We start from the raw sequence: 9,457 nt of genomic DNA on the forward strand, positions 1-9,457 counted from the left end.
AATAGTTGTAGGATGGACATTTGCATTTAGTTTGTTCTTATTATGAAATATAACTTGTGAGTGTTGGTCATTTATTGGTACTAATACTGGATTTTATGATTCCTTAGCAGCTAGGATTGCTGAGAGATGGATGCACCAACTGGGACGGGCAACTAATAAGAGAAGATCTTGGATGAATTATGCAGCACATCCGAAGAGTTCCCCCAGACCCTGGTTCATCTGGTTGCCCATCAACAGTGTGCATCATCGATGACTGATCCTTACTCACCTAAATCATCTCTAGACAATATGTCTCGACGGGCCTCCATACTCATATGAGGGGCCACTAGATCGACTTGTACAGCAGGACACCATAAGACATGTAGGCAACCGCCATGAATGAAAACCCTATACTACACCCTATACAAAGCCCTACTACTGCTACTCTGTACAAGAGGATGCCGGCCTCCTCTCCATAGTTGTCTCTAGTCGGCAAGGCTGCACCGGGGGTTTATATGCGCCTAGGTTGGTTACAAAATTGTAGGACTAATGGGCTTTGGTTCTACTCTCTCGAACTTCCTTCTAGTCCCTAGCGACTCCCCTGATCTAGCCGTCTTGGCGAGCAATGCAGGCTTCCTAGGCCAGTCGACCCTAGCGAGTCCTCTTGGTGATGGACCCTCCGAGTCGTATCCCCATCAATAGACAATGTACAGTGTCAATCTAACAGAAGTGCTTGAAACCCGTTGTTCCACTCTTGGGGAGGTGTGGGGAGGGGGGCAAATTTTCTTAGGGTGAGAATCCCCCGGCAATGGGTCTTGTTTAACTTTTTTTTTCGATAAAGGGAATTTCTCCTATAAATGATCCTAGACTACCCGCCCATGCAAGCCATCTGGGAGGGGCACATCAATCCTGGTCGCTCGTTCACCTAGCCACAGTAAATTCTCATCCCACATTTCACTCCAGCCGTTAGATCCAGTCGTTCTTTTTCCACTTGTTCAGCTTCCAAGAGAGTCCATGACATGTAGGGCCAAATACGTGCGGGGTCCAGCGGTCGGAGGCAGGCACAGGCGCCGGTCTGCGTCACCTTCCTTCTTCGCGCGTGGTGAAAACCTAGACACCAATCCGTCGCCTCGCTCTCCTCCTTCCCAATCCCCACCTCCTCTCCTCCCCCGAATCAGCCGCCTCCTCTCCTCCCCCAATCAGCCGCCTCCTCTCTTCATCCCAATCGACGACCTCCGTCGGAATGGAACGGAGCGGCAGCAAGCTGGGCAGGCGGCGGCGACCAGATGCGCCGAGCGAGGCCGGAGACGGGCGGCGCGGCTGGAGACGCGGTGGCGACGGCCGGAGGCGACTGGCACGGCCGCGAGACGGGCCAGAGCGGGGCGGATCCGCGGCGGCGACGACCGGAGGCGACGGGGCGGCCGGAGACGGGCCGGCGCGGGCGGATCTGTGGCAGCGGCGACCGGAGGCGAGACCATCTCTCCCTGCTCTCGTCATCTTCGGTGGATGAACAATGGGCGGCGGCAAGGGATGGTCTTGGCAAAGCCTGATTCAACTCCGGAGTTAGACTCGGCTGGAGTTTCTTTCCTCAGTTCTTCTTGTGATTTAATTTCTGTTTTCTGCTAATATTTGGAGGAGGAGAGGAGGAGCGGGTGTCCGGGCGGAGCAGGTGCGGCCGGCCCGCAGGAGGGAGGCGCGATGATGGAGGGCGACCGGCGGCGTGCTCGTGTTTCATCTGCTCGCAATCTGTGTAGATCAACCTTCAAGCGACGTTTCTTTCTCGATCTTGTCGATCTGCGCGTTCTGGTCGGTTGGGTTGGTATGCGTGTTCTCATGTGCTGTTTACAGTTTCCGTACTTGCGCCTGGCATGTGCGACAAAATGCCTTCCTGCTGATTTCTTTTTGGTTCGTTCGTTTTTTGGTTATATGTTGGTTCTTTGGTCCAGCCGCTGACCGCTTACGAAGATTATTGGGGGCTGCCTCTTCTGCGCTGAGAGAAAAAAAAGGTGCTTCCTTTGCCCCATTTAGTGTGTAGATTCTCCTGTATAGGAATTTGGCGAGAATACGTTTGGAGTACCAACCACTTAACTGTCACCCGGTTCTTGCTCACATGCCAAACGGCATGGCTGGCCTAATATGCTTTTTTTTTTCCTTTTTATCTAAAAAACAAGGGAAATATGTATTGCTCTGCACTTCGTACTTTAGCCTAAGACGAAACTAAATTCAAGACACTTTGTATAGATCACTTAGAGTACTACTTAGCGATACAGTTGTATTTACCGTGGATACATGATTTAAGAAGAAGATATATGCAGTCGATTGATCAGGTTGTCTCGGTAGCCTAAAAATCGGCCGTCCGTATATGTGCAGGTCCTGGTTTCTGAGGATTTCACAAGAATCAGGTGTGACTGTGCTGTGCTGTCTACTCCTGTCAAGGTTGGTTTCTATTTGCCTGTAAACTTTGTATGCTCAACTCATGTTCCCTAATTCGTGTACTTACCTTTCTCTTTATCCTGCGGAATATGTCCGTTTGTTGTTTATCTTTATTTAATTGTTATATTCTTTCATGTTATATTGCGAATCTCGACAGGATGTGCACCCTTGTGTCCGTTGTTATTCCGATTTTAGAGACCCTTCAGAACGATGTGCTCTGCCGGCCTTGTTTTACCTGTGTGAGGTGACTGCATGTTAGCGTATAGAAGTTCAGCGTGTGCAGCTCATAGAATGAGTACCCTGGAGAGAGATACTATGCGTCTTACTTCTGTAAGTTCCGGACCTCTTGGTGGGCAGCCGGCCTTTGATTGGCATTTTTGCGCTCACGTCTTATGGCGTCGGTTCGTTATGTGTAGGTTCTGTAAATGCTGATTGTATTGGACCAAATGTAATAAGTGATGAGATAATTATCCTGGATTTTCTGTTGTGTTTGTTAGCAGTCTCTTGTGCTGATCTTATGGCAGGCGTACCCTGATGCATTGTTGGGGCTCTAGAATGTAATAATTCCTAAAAATAGTGATGTCGTAGCTGCATGGATGTCACGAAAAAATAAAATAATAACATGGATTTGTAAACTGTAAGCCGCATGCCAGGAACACCATCTATATGTGGCATTTAGGGTACACCGGGATAAGTTTTTACTTGTGCTTCACATCTTTGTCCATGTGAGAAGGTCTTATGAGCTGATTTTCCTCTTCGGTTTTTGCTCCACCATAGCCTGTTTTTGCTCCTCCCTTCAGGCTATTTCTGGGCTTATAATTTTTCATTTTAGGAAATTGGTATATCTCTCAAACCCTTATATCGCTTTTATGAATACAGTACCAGAATTTTGTTCCTACATTTATTTTCATGGGTAAAAACCGTGTTCTTTTTTCCGGTGGTTTTTCTTGTGCGGTTGTTTGGTTCTACAATAGTAAATACAATTGTCAATTCTTTATGCTCCTTGTGTTTTCAGTGATATGCAAAGCATTTCTTCATGTATATTATCCATCTACTTGCTTCCTTCTTTTGCATTCATGAGATGGTTTCATTCGGTACATGTTTCGTGCTTACTTTTTTTGGATTTGTTTTGCTGCAGGTGTTACATGGTTAAGTGGTAGCTCTGCCTGTCGCTGGTACATTGACAAGGATATACCTGATGTCAATTCCTTCCGTGCAAGGTAGATTTTTGAGCCTCGTGTTGTTCCTTATGTTCTAGGGTCTTCGCTCTGTCTACTTGGTATGTAAGGTTGTGCATTCCTTGCTGCAGCCTTGGAGGCCAGTTTACTCCTCTGACTGCCTATATCCCCACGGGGCCGGATGCCCTTCCAACCCATGTCTATGCTGATCCTATTGAGATGACCATGAAAGAGCTCAACGGGGTTGATCGCTTCGTTGATATGGTGATCCCATATTCTTTCAAAATCTCTTCCGTGTAGATTCTTATATAGTTTCACTGTCATGCTCATGTTACCTTCTGCGCTGTCTGCAGGACAAAAGGTTTATCTTCTTCTGGCTTGTGACAAGCTTTGTTGGTTTCTGTTGATTGCAATTGTCTGGTGCTTCGCAACTCCTAGGTAGTCTACTCTCGAGTCATGGTTGCAGCGCCCAGTTCGACGAGGTGCAGTGCCCCAAGCGCCCAGGATGGCCCCTCAACCTGCTCGTGAGGTGGGTGGGAGATGGAGGTGCCGCTAACTTCCTCATCCACAACATCAGGCTTCCTGAGGCGGCCCTCCGCTCTCGCTCAAGCCACTGCAGCCTCGAGGATCAAATCTTCCTAGGGGAAATGTCCACAAGCAGAGAAGGGATGGCACGACCTGTGCGGAGGCAGTCGTCGTCATCCTTGGCATCCAGCTGAGCGCCTCGCCAGAGAGGTGTACCTCTCCCTTCCAGCCATCCTCTTACAATGATTTTATCTAATTCATGGGAATTCTCAGACGACGAGGATAAAAAGTTTCCTTTTGCTGAATTGAAGCATAAAATCTGTATGCTAGATTTAAAGTAAATCCTATATTAGATGCTTATTGATATTTGCATCCCTCTTTTTCCTAATATTCTGTGATGCATTTCTTGTTGATTCCATTTAAGTGGTACTTCTTTACAACTCTATCTATAAATCCTAGAAGCTGAGTTGATTCTAGGCGGGTGTTTCTGCAGACATCTTGTTTATTTTCCTGGTATGTTGTATTCTTGTTGGCTGCGGGCTCTATAAATGCCATTCATGATCCATTTAACTTTACCTGTTAATAACTTTGATTTGAAATGACGAGGCAGCCTCGGGTGGGAGAAGGAACAACATCACGTCGAGAAGGAGGGGCCATCACACGATGCGTTGTGGATCACAAGGATAAATGTGACCAAATTGTTCATGGTAGGACATGTTCAAAGTCATGATAAAAGCGACCAAATTGTCAAAAACCGTGATGTTCGCTTTGTGTTTAGGAGCACAAGATGTATGTCTCCTGATCAAAAGCAAGTGGTTTCTTCTGATTTCCATCGCCTTTCCTTTCCAGGTTTTGCATGTTTGTTTCATTCAATGTTTTTGTATGATTGTTTCTCCAACTAACATGGTTTTGTCAGAATTTAACCAACTTACCCCATACGGTGAAGTTAAACAGCATGCTCTCGTGATTTGTTATATGTCAACTGAAGAATATATATGTTGTTATGTGTCACTGCAGAATAATATATATGCACACTATAGTTTATTATGGACATTTTACACTATGTCACAGTTGCTTCAGATTACGTTCCTATTAGAGAAGGTTGTCGTATCACGTAGATGTTTAAAGAGCATGAGATGAGAAAATCCAAATGAAATGTTTTCATATTACTACATGTTTGCTAGCCAACAGTGTTGTTTGTTATGGTGTCCAACATACCAGCCCATGAAACCAATTAACAGTAATTGTGTAGCCATGCAGGTGAGTCATGCAAAGCTAATACAAGATGGTGCGCTCGAAATGGAGGATTTAATTTGGTATACGACTATATGTTATAGAAGCTTGCCAAAAACAAGCACAATAGCAGAAATCAAATGAAAATTACTCTAGGTGGAAGAAGCTACTACTCCAGGCCTGACTGAAAGAAAGAAGTATTTTATACCTTAGTTGGATTTAATTACTACCATTGATATCTTCTTTCACCGACTTGACAGGTTATTTACGATATAAGCTGCCTCATATGATTCAAATTTACCGTTCTGCTATAAATTATATGTGCTGACGTTTTTATGTTACTTGGCTGCCTTGTAGATGCTGAGTTAAGACCTTTAATGTTTGGGTTTGGGTGGCAGGGGATTCTTGCATTGTCGGACATCAGACAGCATTTGGTGTTGTAGGAGTGTCAGGTAATTGTAAACTACATCTTGTGATGCAGATGATGGTACACGTTGGGCTGCTGATGCAATATGAACCAACGCTTGGTGAAATTTGCTTGGCTAATATAGTATTCTTTTCTAAAATTCCCAAGCCTGGCAGGGTACATTTGGCGAGGTTCTGAAATTATGTGGGTATGTTTTCAGAGACTTATATACATCATTATTATTATGCATGATTTGTACTGTGTTCAAACCAGAGTGTTTCTTTTATTGGCTGCTGTGTGTTATGTACTTATGTGATACACTTATGACAGTATTAGATGAACCAGACCTATATATGTTAGAATCTATGTTATGCATAGCTAAACGGGGAAGCTATCATGAGCCTCATGGTTTAAAGTCAATAAATATCAATCATATATGGTTACAATACAGTCATGGATACAACTTATGGTTACAATACTATCTTGTTTTTGTGTTTGAGCCACTGTGACAGCTCTTCTTCTCAAGCTATGGCCTCATAGACTGAAATTTTGGCTAATTAATTTGTTTGCTTGGTTCCTACATTTGATGTATTGTTTAAAAGAGGTGTGTTTTAACTTCTTCTATTTTTTTGTAGAAGAGTATTGCATACTCAGCTACTCCAATCGTTTGGGGATGGTGGACTTGATTGCTGAATCAATGGTGCCATGTCATGCCCCCTATATTACCTTTGCCCAAATCAAAGTGCATATATTTCCACGAGGTTTGTTGTAATACAATACAAGTCTTTTGGGCTACGCTGCATTCCTAGAAGATGCTACATTGATATATTCTGCCGGATTTAGATATTTTTTCATTGAATAAAATCATTCAAGATCTATATATCTTGTCTGGTTTTTCTTTTTTGTGGTTATTATTAGTTCTTATCGTGCATTTGGCATGCTGAACTTGATTCCCAGAAAATGGTGTTTGGTTTCTTGTTTTCCGGGGTTTTCATTTTCAGAAGTTTAATGTTGATTTATATTTTAGGTCAAAACTAAAATTTTGTTGCACTGGTTCAGGATAGTTTGCGGGGTTCAATACAGATAACAAGGAATTTCGAAATGATATAATGAGGCTTAAGCTAGGGCATGCATACCATCTTTACCACTGAATCTTTGCCTGGGAGATATTAAATGAACTTACCCTATTTCCTTTTTATTAAAAATTTACCTAATTACATTTATACTAATTGGCACACGTCTAATATATATCCTGAAGATCTGTAAGCCTACCACTAAGATAATGTGCCGCATTCTAGACCAACGTGGACCTCATAACGGTTAGGCGCCTACCTTTTCTTCTTCTTAGAATGCATCTTACGTCTTGCATTTCAGGTACCTCTCAACTCTAAATTTACTAATCAAAGAAGTCAAAGCTACACTCCAGCCACTGAACTGGGTTTTACATCATTGCGGATGCATGAGTGTGTCATTGGACTGTCATGGTATAGCTTTCTCCTTCTATCGAGATACTGCATTTTCCGGTGCTTCAGTGTGTTATGTAGTCCTATACTCATTGATCTTTTTCCAGTGCTTCTGTGTATGCAACTTAGTGTTTTGATTAGAGATTGATGTCAACACCCCATTACAGAGTTGCTTCATTTCCTAGCATTTAAAAATTAATGCGCATGTTTAGAAATAAAATAAATACCTTAGTTATTGGGAACTTTTTGGAAAACCTATGAAAAAGAAGGTATATGATCTGTTTCTCCACTCTTATATATAAAATTCTTTTAATCCTTTCTTGTTTGAATGCTTTAGTGGTCTTCTCCAGTTTTGTAGAAAGCTAATGGACCAAGTAAGTAGTTTCAGAGGCACGCCCATAGTCAACAAATGTCTCATTTGGTGATTTATTCACCATTGATAAGCGAGGAGATTGTGTGGCTAAAGCTTCAACATCCGTTACTACCCAAGAGCTGCAGTTCAATGGTCAAAATGTTAGGATGTTGCATAGTCAAAACAAAAATAACAATGAGCCTGTGAAATGAGTAAAACACAACTTTGTAACTTCACATATTATGGAAAATCCTTGATATTCCTTAAAACTCTATTTCATTTGTTTTGTTCCTTTTCAGATTTGTTGGTATTATTTGCAAGAGGCGTGTTTTATCCAATAGGTATAATATATTTTACTTGTATTTTTCTGAAGATTATTGTAGCGAAGACGTTTGTCAAAAGTATTCAGTATTTACAACCCATGGCATGTCCCATCTTAAGCCCCTCGAACAGACTTGTAATCACACACCAGACTGGTGTATCGGCATTTGCCGTAAACTTTTACTCAATCTATATAATTCGTTAGTTCCATTTCAGCTTCCAAAACATTTGTTGGCTATTTAAAACTTTGGCAAAGCCCCTTCTCGTATATAATGGCTGGGAGTGTTAGAAGGTACCACGACACTACAACTAAGCATCAGAGTGTTGAGTACATTGATTATGAGTAGAAGGATTTTAAGATAAATATGGTAGTGTCTTACCAATCATGTGGCATTAGCTATTGTTTTGTCCATTTCTTTTTGCTAGCCATTTATCTCTCCCCTACAGTGTAATTTTTGTATTGTTTGTATCACAAATATGAAATTAGCACAGGATAATGATGTGTTTGAAGAAAAACACATGCTACAGTTAGTAAACTAGAGGTGAGGAGGCTATTTCAAATACTGTGGTCGAGAGCGCTCGAGACTTCGATTATGGAGGCCAAATATTATGGCATATTCTGTTATTATATAGAGCTAGCTAGCTTCAATTCAATGGGTGACAGGTGAGCAGGAAAAGAGTGTAATGATATAGTCTTGGGAGGGAGAGGAGAACTAGGTGTGGATTTTAAAGTAGTAATCAATCTTGGGCCATTCATGCGGTTGCTTCGATTGTACCATGCATGACAAATTTAGAGTAAATAATCTTGGGTTGGAATTGATGACTGCTACAGACAGATAAAAGGGTTGTCGTACACAGCACTGTGCTTGGTTTACCTTGGGCTCATCATCAAGGATGATGGCAGCAGTCGGGCACTCGGGCCTGAGGAGGCGGTGCTGTCAGCGAGTCTCCGCCGGAGGAGGCGAGGACCATCATGATGTTTCATAACTTCAAATCATTCAGTAATTGATGTTTAGGAAATGTATTAAGAGCATCGTGCAGAAGTTCATGATTGTTTTACTCAGTTATGAAAAATGAAGCAGATGAGCATTCCATGTATTCTTGTTTGTAGCACAGTATAAGGGCAATAATTTTTAGATGGTCGGCTTATTAACATTAACATTTGTTAAACAATGGATATGTTGCTCGGTCCTTCACCGTACAACATGCTTCAAAGGGTGGACCATATCACCATCCTCAATCCATGAGTGTGGTAGCATCCGGTGCTTCATGCTGATATTCCATATGTTTACGTCACAAGCCGAAACACAAGCCTAAAAAATGTCAGAAATGCTGTATACTGTTTAAACTTGTCTGAAGCATTCACTTCAAGAACATGGGAGTTATGAAGTTGTTGCGTCCATGAGTGTTCTATCATCTACGTTTGTCCTCTGAATCTGGTTGATCGTCAATCAAGTGGAAGCAGTTTGGTGATACAAGATGAAGAATTTTATATCATTCCGCTCAGGAGATTTCATTATCTTTTTAGGCGACGCTTAATTGTGATGTTTGAACTCAAGTTCTATTT

The 9,457-nt window shown here is 42.4% G+C and overlaps 1 long non-coding RNA gene across 1 annotated transcript; it reads left to right on the top strand.

Moving 5' to 3' along the window:
- Positions 1-1,940: 1,940 nt before the first annotated feature.
- Positions 1,941-9,148, top strand: LOC127321942 (uncharacterized). Its single transcript, XR_011752017.1, has 13 exons — positions 1,941-1,985; positions 2,350-2,415; positions 3,551-3,632; positions 3,722-3,854; positions 3,944-4,325; positions 4,726-4,964; positions 5,376-5,608; positions 5,706-5,800; positions 5,923-5,962; positions 6,390-6,515; positions 7,129-7,238; positions 7,869-7,910; positions 8,723-9,148. It is a non-coding gene; the product is annotated as an uncharacterized lncRNA (long non-coding RNA).
- Positions 9,149-9,457: the final 309 nt, after the last annotated feature.

The sequence above is a fragment of the Lolium perenne genome, chromosome 2, assembly GCF_019359855.2.
Source record: "Lolium perenne isolate Kyuss_39 chromosome 2, Kyuss_2.0, whole genome shotgun sequence".
Taxonomy (NCBI): domain Eukaryota; kingdom Viridiplantae; phylum Streptophyta; class Magnoliopsida; order Poales; family Poaceae; genus Lolium; species Lolium perenne.